General features: G+C 44.9%; 1 protein-coding gene across 1 annotated transcript in view; it reads right to left on the bottom strand.

The window, feature by feature from the left end:
- Positions 1 to 20,921, bottom strand: part of DISC1 (DISC1 scaffold protein) — a 221,195-nt gene extending 200,274 nt beyond the window's left edge. The window contains exons 1-2 of the mRNA XM_061378826.1: positions 19,861 to 20,921; positions 15,616 to 15,727 (exon numbers count right to left, since the gene is read on the bottom strand). The gene's annotated coding sequence lies outside the window, so the exon portion shown is untranslated. The remainder of the gene's footprint in view (positions 1 to 15,615; positions 15,728 to 19,860) is intronic.
- Between the last annotated feature and the right edge of the window lie 316 nt (positions 20,922 to 21,237).

Genomic DNA, 21,237 nt, shown 5'->3' with positions numbered 1-21,237 from the left:
TACACCGGCCTCTAAGCCTTTTTTGCTAATCAAACTGCCCTGCGAGGGGGCTGTGGCTGCACAAGAAGCTGAGGGGACACAGCTGGGACAGCTGACCCCAACTGACCAAAGGGATATCTCAGACCGTATATCCATATGGCATCATGCCCAGCAGTAAAGGTTGAAGGGAAGAAGAAGGAAGGGAGGAGTATGCTGGGAGTGATGGTAATTTGTCCTCCCAAGTAACTGTTACGTGTGATGGAGCCCTGCTGTCCTGAGGATGGCTCAACACCTGCCTGCCAATGGGCAGCAGCAAATGAATTCCTTATTTTGCTATGTGCATGCAGCTTTTACTTTACCTATTAAACTGTCTATACCTCAATCCATGAGTTTTCTCACTTTTATATTTGTGGTACTCATCTCACCAAGGCAGGGAGAATGAGCAAGGAGCTGCATGGGGCTCAGCTGCCTACCAGAGTTAACCCACAACAATATACAGCAGGTAATTTCAAGTCCTGTTTTGAAGATCACTGTACCTTTCCTGAGGCTGTCCCTGTGAACTTACAGATCATTGCAACAATATAACTTTCTCCTAAAATCCCTCTTCTATTTTGTACCTTAGATAATTTTAATCCTCCATAATTTCCCTTGTATCTTCTTCTCCCTAGTTAACACATGCACCACCTTTTGCTATCCCTAGTATTTCTTTACTGACAGTTTTATCTCTATTGGTACCTGTAATTGCAAGCTTTAGATGAGCTTATGACTATCCACTGACTACAGCTTTTTTATTACCTTTGCTAAAGTAGTACCTGCTTCAACCATGGATCATCATATCCACTATATTAGCCGTGCACAGGAAGTCTGTTTTTTCAACATGACCTCTTTCCATCCTAGTCTACAAGAATGCTTCTACCTTCTCAGATGCATCAAATGCTATTGTAAGTTAAAAATACCATCCTCTGCACAAGGAAGTTCTCATAACATTCAGAAAAGTTGCTAAAAAAAAGCTCAGGTTTCTCTAACAACTGACAGCTTACTGATGTTCTCTGGTTTCAGTCCATTTATTAAGAAATACAGGACACGCTAAAGGGAGTTTTGACCTCATGTTCCAGTCTGTGCCCTTCCTGACTTGTGAGAGAAGAGAGAGAGCAGCTGTGCCTCACATGCCAAAAATAGCCATGTATCCTTCTCCTTCTTCCTTCAGCCTTGCTGCAGTGCGTCTGGTTCAGATGATGTCAATGCTAGCTCCCATCAGTCAGAGAGAAGTTCATTGTAAAAGGCATTTGTACTGCTGCAGACAAAGGGCCCATCTAGCACAAGCCTTGTGTCCAGCTCAAACCCACGGCAGTTGCCTCAGCATCAGCAGGAACAAGGCAGTACACACTAAACTTCCCCTTTGGATTCTCCCACTCTCTGACATCTGCTCAGGGATTTCCTCAGCTCAGCTTGGTTGTTGAGCCAGCACTCTGCAGTGGCTCTCCGAGTGCTCACCCAGCCTCCCCTTGAGCCCACTTCAGCTTTTACTACACTCGGCATCCATGGGTGAGGGCTTCCCCAGGTCTCACCCACTGCACAAATCACCAGCTCCTTGTGCTTGCTCTGAGCACTGAGCTCTGTGGCTCACTGTCTTTGAGAGCTGTGAGATACTGTGCTTTCCTAATGTGTCCATGATATTGATGATTTCCATATGTGTTATGAAAAGGGATCGTGTGATCTGTTTTCCAAACTGGGGGATGCTAAGCTACTCAAAAACTGACCCTGTACAAAAGCGGCTCCAAACCTTTGATTATCTTTGTTGCTCCTCTCTATATTTTTCTATTTCTGCTTTTTGGGATGATGGCGCTAAGTGAGGGTACAGGTTAGCTATGGGTTTGTACTGTTATTAATGTTTCCTGTTGTGTTCTGTTTTCCTTTAGAAATAGTCTGTGACATCTGATTGTTTTTTCTGACTTTGCTCAAAGCCCCATCCAACCTGGCCTTGGAATCTCAGCAGACTGTAAGTCACTACCTCAGTAGATAATCAGCAGTATGTGTGAATATGTGTGTGTGTGTTATGTATATTTATATATTGAACATGGCGATCTGTTCCTTTAATAAGCAAGGAGCTGCTTTTGGGCAATCACACTTATTCTATTGTCAGACCATTGGAATGGAGTTGGAGGGACATGGCAGATAGTTTCTACAGAAGACTTTAGACACATGGAGAAAAAGATGGAGGAAGCAGACAGACTTCTGGTAAGTAAGAGTAGTGTTCTTGGGTTTTAATGCTATTTGAATTGTGCCCTGCATGAAAGGTCTGATCAAAATGACATGGTGAGACATCCAGAGCTTACAGAGAAATCTACCCACTTACAGTTTACCCTAATGCACTTTTGGTCACTACTTGGTATTTAGAGTGAGATGGATGGTGTAAGAAATTACACAAAACATACCTAACAGCTGATACTATATGGCTATCATCTAATTTAAGTTATAGAGGAAGAAGCTGGAATGTTTTGCTATGTCTTGATTTTTAATTTTCATTATGATGGTGTATACAGGCACAGCTGCCTAAAGAAATGGCTCTGCCTTACTCCCTCCACTGCTTCTCCGGTTGTGCCTTCCTTCCCTTCCCCTGTGCTACTGCCTGCTTTTTGCTGCAAGAACATATCTCTGGCTCTACAGTAAACTGGGAACAGATGTGGATTTAAACCTCTTTTTCTTTTTTTCCCAACAAAGCCCTTTCTCCAGTTGAAAGCAACTGTGAAACTACAGCATTACAGGCTGCATCAGAAATCCCACCAAATTCAAACAATCCCCCCTGTGTACTGAAGGCAGGGCTGCTGCCTCTTCTCAAGCAACTTCCTGTGCCCTCATGGAAGCCCAGAATTGCCTCCTCTGTTTTCCACTCCTCGTCTTGGCCTCTTTTCTTCTCATTGTCTACACATAGCTGCTTCTTTGTGTGGTACCTTCGCTTCCAATTGATATCAGTGTATGAGAGCTCCCCCCCTGCACCTGCTGCCATAGTGAACAGATTTCCTGTAGCTCTGTTCCTTATGACCTCTGCTTCATCTCATAGCTCAGCTGCAAACTCTGCTTTTCTTCTTCTTACATTCATCTTTGTTTTCATTTTTTACCCCATCACTGCTATGCCAGAGACCTTTTCTATTTCAGTAGTAAATACTGTACTCACCAAAACATACCACTGAAGGGAAGCCAACTCTACTTGTAAATTCAAGTCAAATTCGGGGGGGGGGGTTGGGGGGGGGGAAGGCTTTGCCTAGCATAAAAATGAGGAAAGCCCAGACATGTTAGACTTACTAATTTTATCTCTCCAGGGTCAAGACATCTTAATCTTTTCAAGCTATGCTTATATGTGGCACTGCAGAAGAAGAGTAAATAGCCATCATGCTCATGTCCTCATACTCTAATATGATTTTTCTCAAGCTGTTCTTTTCATCATCTCTCCTTCACTTTGAAAACCATTTACATGGCGTCTTTTGGAGCATGGCATCAGCACGGACTAGGGAAGCTGCAATGAGATAGGAGGCCAGGCAGGGGTGGCAAGGGCAGAGCAGCAGCATGGGCTGGTACAGACCAGAGATCTGTGTCCATAGGGAGGTAGGACACCCAGCCAAGCTGCGGTATCTCACCAGAAGACTCAGGATAAAGGATGAAGGTAATCATGGCTGGTTGGGAGATGGCATCTTAGCTCAGTGGTTTGCTGTGGCCATTGGCTCCTGCTCCTCACATTGCAGCCCTCTGCAGAAGCCAGATCTTTGCCAATACTTTTCCGTTACCTGGTCCTGCTGGAGCCACAACCGCTGAGCTGCTTCCTTTTCACCTGCATACCCTCACCACTTTTTCTTTCCCCTCAATAACAGCTTTGCAGTGAAAACTAACACTTTCTTCCACTTTTTCTTCATTTTCACTTTAAATGTTCAGAACCAGAAGCACTCATTTCACTTTCAGTGATGAAGTTCATCCCCAAAAGGTTGTTTTCCTTTGGAAAACAGTAAAAGCAAGGGCATTTTGGGTTAATCTGCAAAGAACTTTTAAGTATATATATTTAGTTCATCCACAGAACTGAAGTAATTGTTTTTTCACAGCTTTAATCAGTGAGTAGCTTAGATATACTGCCATGCCCTATCCAAAATGAGGTGTTCTAACTTTGATCGTGCTTTAGTTAACTCTGAAGGTAATAACTCTGCTTTGTGATATCATTAGCATACAGGTAATCTTTATGATAGGTAAGTCAATAAATTGAAGTGCTTAATGCAAAAGCTAAGTCACAGTCCAAGTTATTAGGAGTTCCCACAGAGCTCCTAGAGACTTCAGCTACACCAGGATTTTGTTAAAACAAATAAGCAACTGTATAAAACTTTCACAAAACATGTGAATCTGAATGGAACTGATGAGACTTTACTGCAGTTGTTGTTACAGGTGAATACATTGCACTTCCAGAATCATCTTTTTCCTTGTTCATCCGCAACTGTAACGGAGCAGCTGTAGATGCTGCTGGCATCGTTTTCTGATCCTGTTCCAAAGAGTGACTCAACTGGTGTCAGGATAGACTTCAAAACAAGAGTAAAGCTGACAGTTCATTACCACTCAGTTCAAAATACTTACGGGATTAAGACTCATATATTATGGATAACTCAAAAACATTTGAAGGCCTAATCCAGTGAATATACAAATCAAAAGAGTTAAGCCTTTGACTGTTTATTTTCCCTGGATGCCTCCCTATAAACTTAAATTACTTCAAGAAAACTTGAAACTTCCCCAGAGACACCTGATCATTCGCAAGCAAGCTGAGAATTCATATTGCTGTTCTCCAGGCTTTAAAAATGAACTTTAGGGCCCTTTACTCAATAGTAGTGTGGACCAGCCATAATTCTAAGTCAGCATATCAACTAAGAACAAAACTGGGAAAAATCAGGCACACTGGTGGTTTAGAAAGCTGAATAAGCGTATTTTTTCTCAGCAGCTGTCCTTTTTACTGTACTATCCCCCCAAATCCCAAATTGTCTCAAATGTATTACTTTCACACTCTTCAGTTTCTACTGCTTGTCACAAATTATTTTAAACATTACAGAACAACTCCTAAAGGAACCACTTTTCCTGCATTTATCTTTTTACATCTGGATACAGAATTATTTTTTATTGAACTGTCATTATTATCGGGGGGGGGAGGGGGAAGGGGGTTTCCACAGCATGTGTGAATTCAGATTTGGACTTATCATTATGTGGCTGTAGCAGTCATTTTAATAGACCTTAACATGTCACCTTCCTCGTGAGATGATCACTGTATACATCCATTGTATACATCCATTTTCCTGTGTGGATTGGGCAGATCACATAGAGGGGAAGGCCTGGGGTGTGGGCAGTGACAGTGACACTGGCAGAGTCCCTCACAAACACCTGCCACCTTCCCAGAGCTGTGGCAATAGCTTGTCCCATGCTATAGCACTGGGACGCAGCTGCTCTTGCTGGCTTCCCCACGCTATCGGTCCCCAGCTAACTGCACGAGTGCTGTCAAATGACCTGCTGGTGCTGTGGTGCACACAAAACACTGGCAGAGGGATGATCCTGTGACTTGCCCGCAGCATGACTGCCATGCCCAAAGGAGCAGTGGGCACTGAAAAGGCAAGTGTGCTGTGCCGCAAGGGGCCCCTCAGAGCTGCTCACGTGCCCAGCCACAAAAAGCAGTCAAACACATTGGCTTTGGCAACAAGTTCCTGCCACCTTTATTTTTCCCATTTTCATGCCAATATACCGTATGTTGGAACATTTAAATGATGTATTAAGCAGAAACAGAAGATAATAAAAGTACAAATATGTGAAGCATGTTCCCTGCCTGCCAGAAATCCAAGGAGTGCCAGAGAAGGACCACAGTCAGGGGTTTGAAAGCCCAGTGCATTGGGTCTCCAGCTAGAGAATGGGGTCTGGCTTCGAATTCAACTTGATTCATATATATCAGTGCTGAGACTGTCCTTGGAGTTTACTTGAGGAACTGCAGGTTATTCTCTGATTGCATGTGACTGTGTTAGCAGTAATAACAGGGGATTTCTGCTGCTGTAACAGCTCTTCTGTTACCTGCAGAGCTTGTAGAGCAGCTGAAGGAACTTGCTGACACAGGAAGACTGAAGAGCTTAATGTCTGGAGTTCACAACGTGCCTAAATCCAAGCTTGTGGCATATCCAGCAGATTCCCAGACATAGGATTGAGTAGGGCCTTGAGAGTTTATCTCATCCTTCTTCCTGCCCAAAGGAGGAGTCATCTCCACATTAGTCTGGCATCTAATGTGCTGCAAGTGGCTGTGTTTAGGTAATTGAATCCCACCCTCTGGTTTTACCCCAGTGTGTTTTTGCCCTAGGTGATGAAGGCTGCTATCTTTTTCCTTTGACTAAACTAAATAAAGTGAACTCTACAGTAGCTGATGAAAGGCCTTTTTTCCCAGTTCTTGAACTATTTCTATGACTCTCTGATCTGCTGACAGAAAACTCTTCAGTCTTCCTTTTCAGTGGGAACACTCCAGCAGGATACATGTTCCAGTGATGGTTTCATGTGGGGCTTTGATCACTACCCACTTCTCACCAATTGCGTATCCAGAGACAGTCAACACCTTTTCTTCCATCACACTGGGAGCTCCTACTGAGTTGCTTCTCTCTTCTGAGCTCTCCAAAGTATTTCAGAGTCACTGCTTACCCTCTGAAAACCACCTCCTGTAAGTACAGCCTCTGTTCCTGCTCTTTAGATGTCTAATTTAGCTTGATGTCGTAGGACTGTACTAAGACATCACTTGCCTGGATGAGCTCTCTACTGAGCAATCCTGGCCATTCTAGGGGACCTTTCATCGTTATTTGCCACCTGGCCAGCGTTTGCACTATCTGATGTCTTAGCAGAAATGTTATGTTTATTCTCATATCTTGACAAAACCACCAGTAAGTCTTGTACTGCTCCACGCAGACATCACTGCAGTAACTCCCACCCCTTAGCAGTTCTCCTTGGGCAAATTCACCTTTTCAATCCACCAGGTCTCAGACTACCGAATATTTCAGTCTCACACAGTTCTACTTTATTTTTTTATTAAATCAGGCTGTTGTGTGATACTTGTTCAAATAACTGACAGAAACCTTACATTATGATGGTCCACTTTCACCAAGCTTCTGCTCTCATCAGCACTGAATGCTGAGCCTCAGGCCAGACAAGGCTTGTTCTCGTTAATGCCTTCTGCACTTACCACATCAGCATCTTCAGTTCTCAACTGATTGGGTTCTTTACCAGTAATTAAGTTAGTTTTAGTGACTGTCCAGGGCAGAGGTTAAGCTGATCTGCCTTGAGTTCCCTGAGGTCAGCCTCCTTTATTGAGGAGCCTGTCATTAGCACAGCCTGGACTTCTGGGGTTGTGCCAGGACCTAATAGTCACCTAACCCAAACACTGGCAGAGACTTCCTTGGCCATGACCTGTGACTGGAAAGGGCGCAGGCAACCCAGGCCAATGAATTTCTTAATATTCACGACATCAAGTTATTGAAAGACTGGAAGGCACCTGAGATCATAAATCCCAAGTACCATCCTCCTGCTTTCTCATTGTGCTGGTTTTGGCTGGGATAGAGTTAATTTTCCTCATAGTAGCTGGTATGTGCCTCTATTTTGGATTTGTGCTGGAAACAGAGTTGATAATTAAGGGATGTTTTAGTCACTGCTGAGCAGCGCTTACACAGAGTCAAGGCCCTTTCTTCTCACTCCATCCCACCAGTGGGTGGGCTGGGGCTGCACAAGAAGCAGGGAGGCAACAGAGCTGGCACAGCTGACCCCAACTGTCCCAAGGGTTATCCCAGACCATATGGTGTCATGCTCAGCACATAAAGCTGGGGGAAGAGGAAGGAAAGCAGGGACGTTTGGTGTGATGGTGTTTATCTTCCCAAGTAACAACTACATGTAATGGAACCCTGCTGTCCTGGGGATGGCTGGACACTTGCCTGCTGATGGGAACTGATTGAATTCCTAGTTTTGCTTTGCTCATATACACAGCTTTTGCTTTACCTATTAAACTGTCTTTATCTCAGTCCATGAGTTTTCTTTTACTTTCCTGATTCTCTCTCCATCCCACTGCAGGTAATGAGCAAGTGTCTGTGTGGGGCTTAGCCACTGGCTGGGGTTAAACCACAACACTCATTCTTTGTTGTCACTGGAAGATGGAACAGCTACATTGAGTAGTGAGCCTGGCCCCTCACTAAGTTTTGTCTCTGTCTAAGATTTCTGAAACATATCTGTTAGTCTTCCTGGTTGTTGGCCTCACATCTTCACTACTGTAGTGCTTGCCTGAGAATGCACAGATGGGCAACGTAACAGGCATCCAGGCATTTCTGAGCTAACAGGAAGAAACATAACCTCTGCTGTGACCTTCACGTGCCTTGCTTGTTCACAGGTTCTTTTCTGACTGTGCTAAACCAAGAGCCGGTCCTGCTGGTGGTACTGTTGTGTCTGCCTGATTAGAATCATAAAGGAAATATTTCTCTGGTCAGTGATACAAACCACACATAACAATTCTGGGAAACCTGGTTGTCAAAAATAGATTTACTTCTTAAGAAATAAACTATACGTATTAAAAATTTCATTCCCCAGTTCCGGAAATGCCATGAGATGACACAAAGGTTTTCATTTGTTAATGCCTGGAAAGAGGAAAGCTGGTTCCATTTCAGACACCATCAGATAATACCTTTGCCAGAGGATGCTACTACGGTTTTAGGCTAAATATATAATATAAATAACCTGTCTTCTGCTGTACAAAAATACCTACTGGCTGGAAGCAATTATTGTGAGATAATACATGGAAGTTTGCCAGCTGGGCTTGTTAGGTTTTCTAACTCTACATTTATAACTTACATTAGTGCACAGCACTATCTCCTAGCCCAGCCAAGACCCCATTGCTCTATTTATGAACCTACTTTATGTACCAGTGGTAAAATTATAGGCTGAAGTAAACCATGCAGTGAACTAATCTAAACCAAATCCTTAGAAGAGATTCATTTCCATTCAGGAAATAAGCACCGCGTTTAAATGGACCTCGTTCAAGGTGGGTGAATTATTATTCCAATTGTTCAGCCAGCTTTACAGCTTGCCAGTGGCTCAATGCCAGCATTTATTTAACAGGCTAATAAAAGTCTGATTATCAAAGCCACCAGGTCAGCTGCACACTGAATGACAGCTGGGAAGCAGAGAGCCACAGAGAGCATAGCAGCCACCACCACAACAGCCACCTTGGTCAGACACAAGAGCAAGGAATTACACTTTTGTGTTACATCATGTCCTGCAGTCAGTAATAAAATGACCCAAAAATACTCCCAAGAGCTCTCTGGGCCAAAGAATGTTTGGATATGGACACAGTTTTCCCTTCACCAGTGACCTGTGGAGAGGGGCTAAATGTGGGAAACGGGGTCCCACAAGCCTGCATGGGGATAAGGGGCCTTCATGGGGAGAGTGGTCACCCCTCCTGTGCTGTAAAAGGGAAGGGAGGGAAGAGATGCACAGGGAGAGGGGGGTCGCATGTGACCCACAGGCTTTTGTGTTCCTGGTCCAGCAATAATGATCCTGGAGGTGAAATCTTAGGACTAGATTTCTACGTAGAAAATAGACCTTTACCATATAACAACTGGTCAGTAACTTCAGTATGCAGTAGAGCGTGCCTACAGAGAGACTCTGTTGTTGTAATGTTGCCTGTATTTTCTCAGTGTGATCACAGAGAACTGGTAAAATGTCTTTGGGAACAAATGTCTGGATGGAGATAAGGCTGCATTTGCAGTTCACAGTTCCTGTGTGATTTGCTATGGAAAAAGCTAAACATGGCTCCATTCAAAACGTTCAAGCTAGCCCCTGGCAGACTTTCTCGAGCAAACAAAAGCTGTAGAAATAGTGCAGATGCCTGCTTGAAAATGGTTGGGTGAGAAAGTTTTGCTTCCCTTTTCACTTTTATTTCCTTATTTCTTGCATGATACTTACTTTTAGAGTGAAAAAGGAACAGGAGCAAAACCGCTCACTTGCCTTATTGAAGTCAGACCAAACACTTTGTAGCACAGAGGTGAGAATTTAGGGTGGGGGAAAGTCTGACACCTGGGAGGGCAACGTTGGTTAGAGGGAAGATGCTCTGATTTGTGCTCCATATCCATCTGACATATGCCAAAAGACTGTGCAAAAGGAACATTTGTACTAACTTTTGTCCCCAGTTCAAAGCTCATAAATTAGGATATTTGTCTTATTAGCAGAGCATGGCAGGAGATCAGTCTTCACAAGGTCTTTTGACAGCCTTAAAAACTGAGTGACCTTCTGGAGCCTCCAGTCTCTCCCCACTGACTTCAGAGAGAGCCAAAGAAGGTCACCTTCCTCAGCTGAGTGCCCCAAGCTGTGGGAGATGACTGGACCATACAAAAGCCATGCAAACAGAGCTGCTGTGATTCAGCCCTAGGGAAAATGACCAGAAAGGGAGAAAGTGGTGCGTGTGGTTTGGAAGAGGGAAAAGAAGAGAAAGAGGGAAGCTAAAAGAGGAAAAGGGGAAGAAATCAAAAGAAATTTGGCTGAGTGGTAAGAGAGAAAGCAGCCACCGAAGGGAAGTAGCAAAGAGACTAAGGGGGAAAAGTGTTTGAGGTCAAAAGCAGACAAGTGAGAATACTGAGCATCACACAGAAGAGCCCTCAGCCCCAGACCCTGACAAAGGAGCAGCTGCTGCCTGCGGCTGCAGGAGCCACTGGCTGAGCCACCCTCCTGGGACAGGGACTGGAGGGAGCCCTGTGTGAAGGACACTGCAGCATGGTTGGAAAATCATTCAGGGCTTTCCCTTGCTCTGTTGCCAAAATCACCACAGCATGACCAAGGCAAGGTAAGCACAGTGAAGCATCCAAACATATCCAGTCTTTGGAAACACTGTTGGTTTAATTATGAAATGCCTTTTGTACCTACTTGGAAAGTTACACAAATGCGTATGTTGTGAAAATCCAGTGATTAAAAATCACTGGTTCATAATGGTAAATACACTGCCAACTGGAAAAGTTAAATATGGTTAAGAGAAATAATGTGGGAGCCATTAGCCAGTGTAATCGCTTTAATAGAGTCTATTATCTTTAATGGAGCTTTAACAAATACACAAACACATGTACACACAGTGAATATACCATATTAGAAATACAGCTGTAGTAGAGCCAAGCCGCAGCTTAACTATTAAGACCATGGTAAAAGGCCTGCCCTTGCAGCTGGATTACGAAGTACTGTAAAACACAGTGAGATGCTTTCTCTCTTTGGGAAACCTTCCTGCTCACTGTGAGGAAGTGTTGCCTGAAGGCTGAGCCAGCACATGTGGGATGCAAGCATCCAGACCGCGGTCTCATGGAGCTGAAGGATAACGTGTTGCAGAGCTGCAGCCGGAGGCTGAGGGAGGCAGAGAGGAAACGCTCACAATTGCCTGTTTCCCCGCACCGCATTAAGCGACTGAGTGATCCCAGGCCACAGCAGAATCACAGGAGTGAGTCACAGAGTTCAAAACAAGAGCATCCACTAATTGTTCCATGGAAGAGGCTCAGGGAAGTCTGAAGGAGGATTTTGTAGGATATTCTTTTACTCATTGTGAGCTTTGTAGTCTTTTGTACCAAAGCCTGCCGTTCTGATACGAGTTTGGTTTACCACTCCCAGCCCAGGGAGGGCTGTGCTCCAGGGCAGGGCATCCCCCACAGGCAGGTTTCCTGCTGTGAGCCTGCAGTAGCTTTGAGGCTGTTCAGAAGGAGCTCTCCGACACCACCTGATGGCAAATGGAAGGAGGGGGAAAATGGCCTTATTCCTAGCGTGGCTGTCCCATCAGCTCTCTGCAGATGTTTTGGTCGGTTTGGTTAAGACCTGTTCACCTACATTTCAGGTGTTCAAGGCAAGCAGATCATACTATCTCTACTCCCAAGCCTCAGGACTGGGGTAATACGTCTCAGTGATCAGCCCCGAGCCTTACTCAATGAGACTGTAGAGCCAGATACAAGATGGGGAAGAGCTCCAGGCTTCTGGCGAAGCTTTAGTTTGTAGGGGCTGGATGTTACATCCTGGGTGATGAAAGGGAATGAATGGGAGTCCGGGAAGCATATGGATCCAGGGTCCTTCTTTGCCACACTCTGTATCCTTATCTTAAGTTCATAGTGGAGTGCACTCCCTTTCCCTCACATAGGAACAACTCATCAGTGCTCCTTTGATGCCAGTACACCCTGGTCCATGGGCAATGATGTATGTGAGAGGGATGAGTGCAGTCTCGGGCCCAGGGGTTGCACAAACAGTTGAGGATGCATTGCAAATTAGGAGGAGGGGCAAAAGGGTATGCATCCATGGGCAGGTTGCTCTGGCGAGGGGGTCAGTGAAGATGGGGATGGCTTCCACAGTGCTTATTGCCACAAACTGCAAGTTCATGGCTGTGGAACTGACTCGTGCCTGTTCTTTCACCCTTCCCTATCCCTTACTGACCACTGCACCCAGCAAGCTGCTGCAGTTGGGTCACACACAACCCACTTGCTTTTATGGTGCTGATTTCTTTGATCTCTTTGGTCTATACCTTGGACAAAGAACCAGTTTGTTACTCCTTGTGGGTAACCCAGCTCCTCCATAAATGCTCTGACACCTGATTTGCCTAATCTGTGCCTTGTCATTTTCCCACAGCTTCACCTCTACATGTGCTCCAGGTTATTTGGAGTCCAACTTCCAGGAACCAGGAATGCATAAAGCAGTCCAGAATCCAACATGCACTAGTGGTATAGAAACCTCTTTCCAAGATTCGTCTTGGTGCACACTGAGATACCATGTACTCATTCCTCTAGGTAACTCAGGTTCTTGGTCTCTAGTTGCTGTCCTGCTGGTAGCCCTGACCTTTTCCTTCCTCCTATTTTCTCTGTCCTCTGATGCATGCGGTCTCCTCCATTCTTATCACCAACCTTCTGCTTCTGGTTACATGAATCTGCCCAAGACAGAAAAGGGATCATGGCCTACCTGCTGGTCTGTTGCTTTCTGGACTAAGGGCTATTCAGTATCTCAGTAGGCTTTCCTGAGAGATAACCAAGGCTTAGTGACTCTTTGGTTTGGACGTTTTTGTCATGCTCTTTTCAAATGTCAGTCCAAACCTGACAAACAAAAACCATCAGAAGCCAAAGCAGACGGATCAAAATGGGATTTGGTAGAGAAAAGACCTGTGCAGGCAGATTCACTTGGCAGAAGTTCAGTCAGCTGGTTCAGAGGAAGGCAGGAAACACCGTATGCAGATACAGGGTCTTCAATGAAATGATAGAGGCACCAAAGACTTAACGGCCAACAGCTAATGTCACCTTTGCTCTTTTCTGAGAGGAAATTAAGGAGTGGCTGCTTCTGGACCTGTCCTCCCCCAGTGTCACTTGTGGGGAAAAGTCCGTGCTGTCGACAGCAGCCAGGCGCGTTTGAATTTTTCTTCTATCTGAATTTCTACGAAAATGAAGACAAACATTTTTCCCCCCATTGCCAAAAATGCGGGAATCTCAGCAGGCTGGGAAAGTGGACAAAAATTAGGAAATCTTGCCCAAAATTGACATTTTCCCATGTTTTACACTTGGATTTAATCCAAAATCTATTTGGAGTAAAAGCACTTCTCAAATTATGACCAGAAAAGTGAGAGGGAGCAAGGAGATCTACCAGGATGCAGAAGGAGCCCAAGTTGGTGCAAAATTATCACATTTGGGGACCATTTAGAATAGTAACACTTACGGTCTTATATTTAAAACAACAGCTTGGTCTCAACTGTCTGAAAACCCTCATTGCACTCCTGCCAAGTCATTAGCTTACAAAGCTCCAGGCCCTGTCTACACACAAGCCTGCCACCAGTTTAACTAAAATCACTATTTAATCTATTTAGAGCAATCAGCACAACCCTTTTTGGGGGTAACCAAATTAACCTAAATCAATACAAGCCTGTTGCAAACAGAGACAAACAACTTAAGGACATCGACATCAAACCCTGCGTTAGCTCAAGCAAGTTTTGTGGCTAGGCGAGAGCTCAGGTCAAGCCTGGGGATGCTGTAAGGGTCCTGTTTGAGCTGTAAAGCCGTGCTTGAAGCATGTTCAGTTGTAGCTTTGTGCTGAGGTGGCCAAGTTGTCTCTCCTGCACGTTGCTACATGCATAATCTGGATCCCCACCACTTCTCAGGGCTGTGTTTAGGAGCTGTGGCCACCTTCACCCTGTCCTCCTCCTGGCCCTGAGCCCTGTGTGAGAAGCCCGACCGGTTTGCTAGGGGAGCTTGAGGTGAAAGTCAGAAGACGTAGCTAGCTCTGGTAGAAAGCATTTGGCTTCAATGACATGATAAACCTTATTTAAACTCTATTCTCCTGAGCTGAAACCCATGACAGTGTTAAGTATGGCCACAGCATCCTCCCTCCCCGTATCTGTTGCTGCCTCTGCACAAATGGGCTTCAGGAGACCTCCTGCACCCCCCTCCCTGGGAGGAAGGAAGGAAACACCAGCAGCAGCAGCTGGCCCAGAGCACAGGCTGTTTTCCTCAGGTCTCACCCACTGCACAAGCTCCTGGTGCTTGCTCTGAGCCCGGCTATGGACAGCTGCAGTTGACGATGTCTACTTCTTCTCTTGGCAGAGACAGTGAAAGGTTCCTCCATATCCACCTTCCTTATGGCAGACATAATCCCACAGATCTCTGTATACCCTCCCTAATGTAATTTTTCCAGGCTGAAGGATTACAGCCCACTGGACTTCCATAGTTTCCTTTCACAGGTAATCTGATCCCTAACTTTGGTAATCCTTTCTGCCCTTCTCTGAACCTTTGTGCAGTTCTGCTATATCCTTTTTGAGAGGAGGGATCAGGGTCACACTCAAAAGCAGGTGACCCAGGGATTCATACAGTGACATTTGTACAGCATATCCTTGTCTTTATTTCTAGTCCTTTCCTAGTAATTCCTCACATTTGACTGGATTTTTTTGCGTGCTGACAAGCATTGATTTGATACCCACAATATTTTGATCTTGAAGGGGGCACACAGAGATTATTTTTCCCTATGTGTATCACTTCACATCTACCTACACTCAAGTCTGCTTCCCCATCCTGTCACTCTGCAGTCTCGTAATGCTCTTCTGCATTTTTTTCAGTCAACTGTTGTCTTTACTACAGTGAATATCTCATCGTGAGAAAACTCTCACCTCACAGCTCACCTCCTTCTCCGTGTGCTCCTTGTATGTGCACAAGTGGAGAGGGAAGCAGGCAGTCTATAAGGCAAAAATACAAGTATGTATTCATACACCAGTTATTCTGTTTTCAGGTGCTGCATCAGCAAACCCCCATGGTAACACTCTACAGCAAAATGTGACTCCAAAAGCAAAGGAAACCGGAACTGGAAAAGAAGCAAGGCCAAAAGTGAATCATGGAGAGGTTGCCAAGATGCGGAGACACCTTTGTAGGTGCTTGTATCTCTGTTTCCCTGCTGCCCAGAGGGAGCAACAATCTCATAGCCACTGGTAACTTCAGGGAAAGCTTTAACCTGAGACAAAGCAGCAGGATGTGGCTGTTCAGGTTCAGCAGGTGAGGGATGCCATTAACTTCCCTGCCAGAGCTAGGGATTTCAAAGAGTTTTTACTGGAGAAAACAGCTAGACTCTCACCTGAGTTTATCCAGAAGACCAGGAGGTCATCAGTTCTCTCCTAGCTTTATCCACAGTGCCAGTTGGATCCCATATATTCAGAAGTCCATACAAAATCTCAGTCTTTGTTAAGCTGGGGTGGAAAAAGACGTAAATCCCTCCAAAATATGTGATCTTCCACAGGCACAGGAACTGCTGTAAAGCAAACTAGCAGCTCCTTCCTCTTGTGGCTGTAATCCAGAAAGCAGTTAACATTAATGGAGCATCTGGCCCCCAGCTAAGCTACAAAAAACCCAAAGATGCTCAGATACAACTGTGACAATATAACATAAAACAGGGCTAATTTTGTATTGCAGAGTGCCTGGGCAGCAGCTGAAGTCTGCAGCCACGTGTTCAAACACACCAGCCTTGCTCACAGGTTTACAGTGTGATAGCCCAACACCCTGGAGTTGAGTGTAGGACAAGCAGGAACTGTGCTGTTCAATGGCTTTCAGCCAGCCTGGGGAAGGTTCTCACTTATGAATAGGCCCTGTAGGAGAAGGACCCTTAAATTACCCTTGAATGGCCTTTAGGAGAATACATCAATATCTGTGGTGACAGTGTCACCATTTCTAAGCCTGATGCAATTTTATAAGTGAGTGTTACCGGTGCACTGGGGCAACCCAAGTAACAACTCTGGTTGTGTCATCCCCTCCAAAAGCCCACTGCAGGGGTGTTTCATCGCCCCTCTGCTGTGGTGCATACCAAGGTCTCTCCCAACCTGGGGCACCACTGAGCAGCACAGGGCAAGGAAGAGCTGATGGACCAGGACAACTCACCTTTAGCGTCAACCAGGCAATGTTCCAGGGCTGAAACATCAGCCCCAGCCCTATTCTGTTCACAGAGTGCAGCATAGCCAGTTCTTTTATGCCACAAAGTGTGGGTTTGAAGCCACTTGTGCTTTCTACCTGAAGGTTTTCTATGGCAGCCACAGTCATGACAGGAGAGTACATAGGCACATTCACACATGCAGAAGCATTTGATTTTATACCAGGAGTTCAACAGCTAAAAAAGGCTAGCATTTTCTTGTATGGGTAGCTTGACTGTAATATAAACTAAGGAATTTAGGACTCCAGTCTACAAATCCTTATTAGCACTCCTTAAAAGTACTAGTTCAAATAAGAGTATTTGTGTAATTCACAAGTCTGCAAGAACATTTCCAGTCGAAGTTTCTTATGGCTTTTCATTTATTTGTATTCAAACACCATACCACATATGATGAGATACAAATATAAACACAAGCCATTCCCTGGTATTCTCACTTATAGTACAAGTGTAATTTATACTGAATATAATTTATTACTAACAGAGGCCTACCCGAGTATAAAATTGAAGCTTAAACCACACCACTAACTGTGTTTATAAGAACTTAAGAGAGAAAACAACGCACCACTTGTAACTCTTGACCCACAAGCTTGAGTATTTCTAGAGCTGGACACTAGGTGGCAGAACAAATATATGTTCTCTAACAACTGACGAATATGCGTCCTTTAAGTAAGAAGGCAGGGCCAGAGACGTTAAAGTACAGTATATATCTAAAATTAATTGAAATCTCATAGGTGCCCTGCTTTCCCAGATCAGTTCCTGTAGAACTCAGGGCCTGTTAAGGCTGGGTTTAAACCTTTTATGTTCTTTACTATGAATATTATGTTTCACACGCACTCTCAGGTCTTTGCCACAAATGCCCACGGTTCCCCTTCTTTTTAAAAGCAGGACCCTGGCGAACATTACCCCAACATTTAATAGATGATAAAAGCTTTACAGCGAGGTAAGAATCTCAACCGATCCCATGTGATTCAAGAACATTGCTGTAACTGCAAGTTTGTAGGACACTGCAGCAGTAGCTCAGATTAAGCAATAATAATTGAAATCAATTGCTTATCGCTGTTTTGCTCCTGTAAAGCAACGTTTCTTCACCAGCGCATCAACTGGGAGCCTCCGCGCGTAAAGGGTGAGCCGAAAAGTGGGAGAAAAAGGTCTGGGGGAAGGCAAAGGAAACGTTTTGCACCACGAGGTGTCAGCACATACCGGACCCGGCTGCCCACTCCTGGGTGCAGGGAGGCTCCAGACGGATCTGCCGTCCGTGTGACCTTTCATCTTATCCACCTTCTGTCACAGCCCTAGCATCTCTTCTCTGTCAGCTCTCCCTTCAGGTGCGCAAAGCAAATCAGCCAGCAGTCCTTGCTGCAGGGAGAGGAACAACCCCCACTCTCTCCTAAAATGAGACTGACAGCACTGAGCAATATTCCTGTGACATCGAAACACCTCTGTCTATTCACATGCATCCTGTGCCCGCCTGGTTAATGTCCCCAAGCGTGCAAAAGCTCATTTTAATAAAGCCCTGGGCTATTTCCACATACCTTTGTTAGCTCTTCTTGTGGGGGCCTCCAGAAGAGAGGACCTTGAGGAAGAATTAAGTGGTCAGAGCATTTTGGATTAAAAGGGGCCTGGCAAGGCAGCATGAAAGTACAGGGCTGTGAGAGAAATTCCCAGAGACAGATGATGCTCCATAAAACCTGCACTGCACCAGCAGCCAAGAAAGTTTATGATGGGCTCAAGAAGCCATCTGACCTGTTGTGTCAGTGGAGAAGCAAAGCACGCACAGCAGCTTCTTTCTTTGGGAGGAACGAACATCCGCATGACATGAAAAAAAGAGGAATGAACCCATGTGTCTGCACATCGCAATAGGGGAGGCTCTGAGTTGAGGCCCCCTGAGTGGCTGGAGGGACACCAGTGCCAGCCTGCCCAGCCTGTGGGAGGACCTGGGAAGTAGACACCACATCACTCATGGCCATGGTTCGGGGAGCCATGACTATCTCCAGAAGTCAGCAGCAAGTCTCTTCTGCTTTGCTCTGCAAATGGGCCTTTCAAAGGGATTAATAGGTCAGGTAAAAGGGGCAGAGTTGGTGGCAAATCACTCCTCAAGGATAACCTTCCGCAGGACTGGAGAAGAAACATCTGTTTGTAGGCAATTTATCTTGGCTCATGATGATTGCAAACCTCAAACTAAGTAAGGTTTGCTCACCTGCAACAGCAACATGAGGTCTGCCCACCCATTCATCCATCCTGACACATGGCACCAAGGCCGGGGACATACGTACCAGGTCTCTCCCCTCACAGCCAGAGCACTGCTTCCGAAGTTGAAGGTGCAAACAGACAAACCTAAGAAACTAACCAATTCCTCTTTCTGCATGGAGACATTTTACCCCAGAATTCCAGCTAAACCAGGAAAGGACTGAGCCCTAGGATGGACATGGGCAATGGCTCAAAAGAATGGTACTGCCTAAGGATAAGAAAGGGAAGAAACAGGGGGTTGAAGCAGCAATGACAGTGAAACGGACATGTAAACAGCACACAAGGAAACAGTGGTCAAAGTAAGCATTCCTGTATGTGAAAAACTATCTAACCATGCCTCCAACATTCAAATGGTGGTAGTTCACACATCGAGGTTTGTGGCTACCAATTCAGGAGCAAAGGGAACATGCATGGGAAGTTGGGTAGCTGGGAACTAAGAGCTTGTTGATCTGCGGCAGACTGGCTGGAACCCTGCAAGCCTCTCTCAGTCCAGGATCCGCAGGTTCTCCACTGCTCAGAAAATCAAGTTCCCCTTATTTATAACCCAAGGATAGATAGATGCCTTGGGAACCATCTGGTTGTTTTAAATTCAGTTTCTTCGGTCAACTCCAATCTCTTTTATAGCTGAGTCACCTGGTTTTGAAGTGCTGTTTCTAGTTCTTTGCAGGGCCGTCTTCCTGTCCCACGTCCTCCCCAGTCCCACCCTACCCCCATGTGCACCCGCTGCCCTGCAGCTCAGCCTGCTCTTCCTCTGTGCTGTCCCACTCCTTGCCACTCTTCCCCCCTTTGTCTCTACCTCACTTCCTTCCATTTTGCCTCTCCGCCGCCTTCGCCCTTCCCAGCTAACCCTTTACTATCACACTCCAGGCTTTCTGGAGTTTTGACTAGTTTCTTTTCCGGAATGGGAAGTGGTAAACCAACCTACGACAACGCACAGTCTTCTGGTAAAAATCTTGCCACTTCATCTCCCCCTTCCTCGCTACCATCTTCCTTTTGTTTGTCTTGGCTACTCTGCCTACTCTTCAATTGCAAATGCTTTGAGGGCAATGCCAGAATCTGGTCCATAGAATTCAATAAGGCACACAATAAGCTAAATATTATAAAAGGTCCTATTTTAATTTTTATTTTGCTTTTGATTTTCAGTAAACTCACCAAAAATCCAAGTAAGCAGGGCTCTAAGTAGACAGACATACATGTCCTGTCAACAGGAAGTTTCTCTTGCATAACTTCTCTGGCAGTTCTGGAAAGCAAATTGTGGTTGGCTTTATTTTCCTCACTGCAAATTAATAGTCAGGAAAAAAGTGAACACGTAAAGAAAAATCATTTCTGAGAAAGGAGATTGTAGAAAAGCAAACGCTCTTTAGCACGCAGAGCTGCCCTTGTGAAACATCTGCTATGACGTAGTCCTGTTCTGGCCATAGACCAAGGGTATCAATAGCTCCACAGAGTAATGGGATAAGAAATGGGAAAATTGCCATTGCTTGTTTAGCAGCTTGTTTTGCTGATAAATGTCTGTCACTTTTCAAATAGCTACAGGGTAATTGTTTTTTGGGGGAAAATATTTCCTTGAGCAGGACGTTTGCAGGCCATTAGCTATTTCCCATCTGTGCTGGTGCTTTAATACACCACATATACACTTTGCTCCCTAGTAGGAATTATTCACAGCTTCTGATTCCAGGCAGACAGCCTGAAGGTTAGAAATCATGTCTGTCGTTAAGAAGTTCTCTCTCGCCTTGAAGAAAATTTATGTTTCAAAATCATTAGAAACAGTATGTATTTATTTGCAAAAACCTCTAACACAAAAGATTGATGGGGAAAAAAAAAAGTATTATTTATAGGTATCTGTAATTTTAAGATAATGAATGACTGTACAAAAGCAGGAGCTCTTTGACTACAGCTGTGGCCGCTGTGGGCTCATTCCACAGAGTGAAGCAGAACACATCTCAGGACGCGCTGCCACGTGCTAGAGTTCATCTCACCCCTTTTCAGACTGTGCCATGAACAGTTTTAAATTCCACCTGATAGCTGCTAGGACAGACAAGAGACTGACAGACCGCTGTTTAATATCACATAATGCCTGTAATAATACGTGCTTTCACTTCACACACGTACACTCAACAAGCAATTACTTGCAGTAAATATAGCTGTGGCAAGAGACACAGAACCATATGCTCTTTCCTGCATCAACTGAAATACTGGATGCTTACATTTGAGAGGGGGGGGAGGAGGAAGGAAAAAAATGATAAAAAATCCTTAGAAAATATCCTTTTCCTTTCTTTCCCCTCTTCCCATAAGAAAAAGAAACAGGTGAAAACCAAGGAGAGATGTAAAAATGTGGATGACATTACAGATTCATTCCACTGATAAACTTGTTTTGTCATCTGAATCCTTTGCATTTTTTTAATGCAAGAGAATCACATGAATTTTCTCTCCTAGCTCGTTTTTAGACTTCACAGAATAAAGTTAAGGGAGAAAGAGAAAAGAGATAAAGGATCAGAAAGTGTCCCTCCAAGTATTTACATAGGAATG

The sequence above is a fragment of the Neopsephotus bourkii genome, unplaced genomic scaffold (assembly GCF_033783945.1).
Source record: "Neopsephotus bourkii isolate Nb327-2 ecotype Australia unplaced genomic scaffold, CSIRO-AGI_Nbou_v1 NB_1767, whole genome shotgun sequence".
Lineage (NCBI taxonomy): Eukaryota > Metazoa > Chordata > Aves > Psittaciformes > Psittacidae > Neopsephotus > Neopsephotus bourkii.
Note: the sequence above shows the minus strand (reverse complement) of the source record. Positions and strands in the feature narration are given on the sequence as shown.